Raw genomic sequence first — 5,303 nt, 5'->3', positions numbered from 1 at the left:
GGTCGTGAGGGGCAAATAATCAAATATTGTCCCCTGTGCATTCTTGCTCATTTTAGCTAAGCAGCTGGAGAGCATAGGGGACAGGGTATGCTCCCCAGTTTCAGAAAGGCATTGGGAAAAATGTCCTGGTTGTGTACATTGGTGGGCTTCAGCATTGCAGCTAGAGAGTGCTTTGTCTTTTGCATGCATGGGCTTTAAGCTTTAGAGGATTGAGGGTAAGTGTCATAACCACCCACTTGCTCCCAGACTTTGGCTAGAGAGCAGGAGAGTTCTGCAACTATTTGGGCTCACCTACTGCAGTCAGAAAGTGGGGGAGTGCTGCAAATGCCCATATTCTCCTGCCTTGGCAAATACTGCCACTTCTCACACTTGCCCATCTCAGCAAAGCAACAAGAGGGTGCCATACCCAAGCTTGCTCACTTTTGTTAGCAGGCCAGGTGGAGAGTACAACAATGGTATCCACCAGCACCTCTGTTTCCAAGGAGTGTCTCAGCTGTCTCTCATCCCTCTAGCCAGTGTACCTAGATCAGCAAATGAATCTCCCTCAAATATAGTCTTGGTGCTTTGCAAACTGCTGTTTTATTCACTGTGTTTTAGGGCAAGTGTGACTGCACACAATCCTTCCAAAGGGGGAACCTCAGTTTCCTCTAGCACTTTGGGACTTCTGGATGTCAATCTCATTGGTTTTCTAAGCAGACATTCTGGTTCTGGTCTCTCTGGTGCAGATTCCAGGAGGTGGGGTGCCCATTGTGGAGCACCAACCTCTCTTTATTCTGGATAGAGTGCCTGGCTAGTGAGATCCCTCCCCACTGTGTCTTGCCATGCTGGGGGTAGGGGTTTTTTTTTTTTTTTTTTTTTTTTGGTGAGACTGTGTCTCTGCGTGTCCTACCCATATCAATGTGATTCTTTTGTCATTTGTTGTGGAGGAGCTGTTCATCTGGTTTTCGTATCTTTTTCAGATGGAAATTATTTATATCTAGCTGTAGATTTGGTATGTCCATGGGAGGAGGTGAGTTCAGGAATCTTTCTTTACCTCCATCTTGGACCCCTCTCTTTAATAAATTACTGGTTTTCTATAGTAGTATGTTTTGATTCATTTATCTTCTGGGTGTCTACAATGGATTTTTGCTCTGTAGTTACCATGAGGCTTACATAGAACGGTTTATAGACATAACAGTAACAGACTACTTTAAGTTGTTAACAACTTAGCTTGCACACAAAAACTATATCTTTTATCTCCCCCAAGCCATTTTATATTTTCGATATCATAATTTACCTTTTTCTGAATTATTTATAATTAACAAATTATTATAATCTAATAGTTATTATTAATATTTTTATCCTTTAATCCTTGTACTAGAGTTAGGTTTTTAGCATACCACCAAATTGACATATTAGCAGATTCTCAGTTTCACTGTATACTTAGTTTTACCACTGTGTTTTATATTTTCCTATGTTTTTATGTTACCAGTTAGCCCTTTTATTTTAGTTTGATGAACCCCTTTCATCATTTCTTGTAAGGTGTGTCTAGTGAATGAACTCCCTCAACTTTTATTTGAAAAAGTCTTATATCTCCTTCACTTCTGAAAGACAGCTTTGGTGGGTAAAATGTTCTTGGATGGCTGTTACTTTCTTCCCATACTTTATATCATCCTACCTCTCCTGGCTTCCAAGGTGTCTGCTAAGAAAGCCAGTAATAGTCTTATGGGGATTCCCTTGTATGTGAGTTTTTTCTCTTGCTATTTTATAATTCTCCTCGTCTTTGATTTTAGACAGTTTTATTATAATGTAACTTGAAGACAAATTTTTGGTATTAAAATTTTGGGGTGGATCTATGGGCTTCATGAACGTACATATCTATAAGTCTCCCAGATTTGGGAAGTTCTCAGCCATAATATCTTTAAGTTTTCTGTCCCTTTCTTTTTCTCTCCTTCTTAAGGGACTTCAGTAATGCATAGATTGTTTCTTTTTATGATATTCCATAATTTACGTAGGCTTTCTTCATTCTTTTATATTGTTTTCCTTGTTTTTCTCTGATTGGATCATTTCAAATATGTCTTCTACTTCATGGATTATTTTTTCTGTTTAAATCTTCTTTGATGCTCTCTATTGTATTTTACATTTTATTCATAGATCTCCGTAGCTCTAGAATTTCTGTTTATTATTTTTATCTAAACTTCTCAAGTTTGTTCATATGTTGTTTTATTGATCAATGAAATGTCTTTCTGTGTTTTCTTGTTGCTTACTGAGCTTCCTGAAAACAACTGTTTTGGTGTCTTTATCAGGCAAATTGCGGATATCCCATTTTTTGGTGTTGGTTACTAGAAGATAGTCTTTTTCTTTTTCTTTCATTCTTCCTTTCCTTTTTTTTTTTTTGGTGGTGTCATGTTTCCATGATTTTTTTACCATGTTTTTTGACCCTTGAATAGTTGTGTTCACATTGAAGAAGTAGTTGCCTCCTCCAGTCTTTACTGACTGGCTTCAGGAGATATACCTTCCATCAGCCCTGTCAGAGATTGTGAAGCATTCTCAGACCTTTCCTATGGATGTGCCTGCTCCACACTTCTTATTCCTTCTTGTAGGGGAATTTTTAAGAGTGTGTGTTTGCAAAGCCAGATTGGTTGCTGACAGTCTCTCGTTTGTTTTTCCCAGTCCTGTAGATTTGAGTTGGCTTTCTATGTGTGCTCACTGACTCTCTGCAAAGGCCTACTCTGAATGCTGTTGAAGATATGCACATTGAGCTGACCACGGGGTAGGGGCATGTGTGGGCAAAGCATGTAGAGTACTGGGGTGCCTGTGGACCCAGATTAGGGGGCAGATATGGCCTACCTAGTAGCCTATGTTAGTGATGGACATGGATGAGTAGAAGGGGATAGGAAATGTTTTTAATAAAGAATAAATGTTGAGCAAATACATAGTTAAGGAAACAAAACACTAAAGTTTTAGGTGTAAAGGACCTTAAGCAAGGAGGTGGTATCCTGACACAAATTGATATCTCTGTCCCAGAATATTTCCCTTTGTCAAATTAGGAATATAACTACTTCCTTAGTGAAGAAGATTCAGAAACTAATTTATATAAAAAGTTCTATTAAAATATATATAGAAAATTTATAATTTTAATCATAATAAACATCTGTGTTTCATTTTCATGCTTTTTCATAATACATATATATGCTATGATAAACATATTTCCAAAGTATATTGCTGTATTATGGTTTATGTAAAGTATATTAAATTGAATTTAAAGTTAATTAATTTGTAAATGTGTGTTAGTGATAGTTTAATACCTGAAATTTATTTTTGTTAAATATCATTTTAAATTAATAATTAAATGCCATATAATTGTTGGTTCCAACACAATTGACCGAAATTTTTGCAGTTTTGCTGTTAAAGAAAAAAGGATCAATAATCAATGTATATCACAGTCAAATTCTAAAGTCGTAAGTTGCTGTTTAAGGGTACTAAGATGTGAAGGTTGACTGGTTAATTAATAAGAACTCCAGCAACTATGCAAAAAAATAAAGAAAATATTTATTTGTATTGAACAGTAATAGGAAAATAATACCAGAGTTACATTTTAGTCCCTCTGGAACATTTTAAATGTATAAAGAAACTTTGAAATTCCACTTAAAAGTTACTAAAATTTACATGCTTATTACTTGTGTATTATTTCATTTTTCAAATTGTTAACCTTCCTTTCAAAAGCTACAAATAATTTTCCTAACACAGAAAACTTGATTTCAAGTAGCTTTTGCAGATATTGCAGCTCTTCTGTGAGGAATAACCAAATAGATTCCCAAATTCAAGAATCCCTAAAATTCAGAAGTCCTCATTTTTGGCATTACACCTCAATTGCTGATTCATTTACCGCACTATTTTATGCTGGGTAGCTACTCTGAAGTTTGTGCCAACTCAGTTGTTATCCATCTTAGTAATAAGTTCTGCAAAATCATTTCCTTATTGAGAGTAAATTGTCCTATTCAGAAGTGTCAGTCATGAACATAAAATTTTAAATATACTTAAAAATACAGTAGAACTACCAAAGATAGGTAATGAATATTGTACACTGGTAATAATCAATCAACTTATATTAAACCTGCAATTCTTTGTAAAACATGCATGATCATTACGGATGATGGTAGGATATTAAAATATATAAACAATTACTGGGTTTAGATTCTAAGAAAGAGCTCATTAAATATTATGGTTTTTAGAGTTAAAACCCTTTAAGATAATAGTTTTTAAATGCAGTTTACTTTTAGCTGAGCTCAAAAAAGATAATATGTATATTAGCGTCTTTCTTCTCTAAAAACTACTTTAAAATGATACTGTTCTCTACCTCCTATTAAGTTGTTAATATATTTAATTGGTATTAGAAGTACAGTTAAATTTACTGTCTGATAACATCTTGATACTTTCTAAGAGGCTATTACTATTGGACTTCCATTTCTTAAGTTATCTTTATTTCCTTTATTCAGATGAACAGCTAATTAATAGCCTTTTCTGTATTTGAAGGAGAAACTCATTAACCAGAAGATTCCTGTCTGAAATGTTGGTCTTTGAAAATATTTACTTCACATTTTTCAAATTAATTTGGCACTTTCTTTCCTCCTCTCCTCTCCTTTCTCACTCAGGCATGTGCACGTGCACACACACACACACACACACACATGCACGCATGCACAAGCACACACATACACACTATTCTGCCTTCATATCTTACATCCCTCACAGTCATTTTATTTATTTTTTTTTTAAAGATTTTATTTATTTATTTGAGAGAGAGAGAGAGAGCACATGAGAGGGGGGGAGGGTCAGAGGGAGAAGCAGACTCCCTGCTGAGCAGGGAGCCCGATGCGGGACTCGATCCCGGGACTCCGGGATCATGACCTGAGCCGAAGGCAGTCGCTTAACCAACTGAGCCATCCAGGCGCCCCCCTCACAGTCATTTTAACTGCATGGTTTTTACTGCATGTCTTCACTCAGGGCAGTCTCCCATCTGTTTTGCTAAAATATTCTCCTAAGTGGTCCTCCTACTTCCATCCTCGCTCCCTATTGGAGGCTGAATGTATCCCCCTAAAAGATAGGTTCAAGTCCTAACTGCAGGTGTGAATATAAGTAAATGTGACCTTGTTTGGAAATAGTGTCTTTGTAGATGATAATCAGTTAAGATGAAGTCAACCCTATCCAGCAACCGTCAGAAGCTAGGGAAAAGCAAGGAAGGATCTTTCCCCCAAGAATTTCAGAGAAGGCATGTCCAACACCTTGATTTCAGACTTCTCTCCTTCAGAACTGAGTGAGAA

The sequence above is a fragment of the Halichoerus grypus genome, chromosome 4, assembly GCF_964656455.1.
Source record: "Halichoerus grypus chromosome 4, mHalGry1.hap1.1, whole genome shotgun sequence".
NCBI classification, from domain to species: domain Eukaryota; kingdom Metazoa; phylum Chordata; class Mammalia; order Carnivora; family Phocidae; genus Halichoerus; species Halichoerus grypus.
This window is presented reverse-complemented; position numbering follows the sequence as displayed.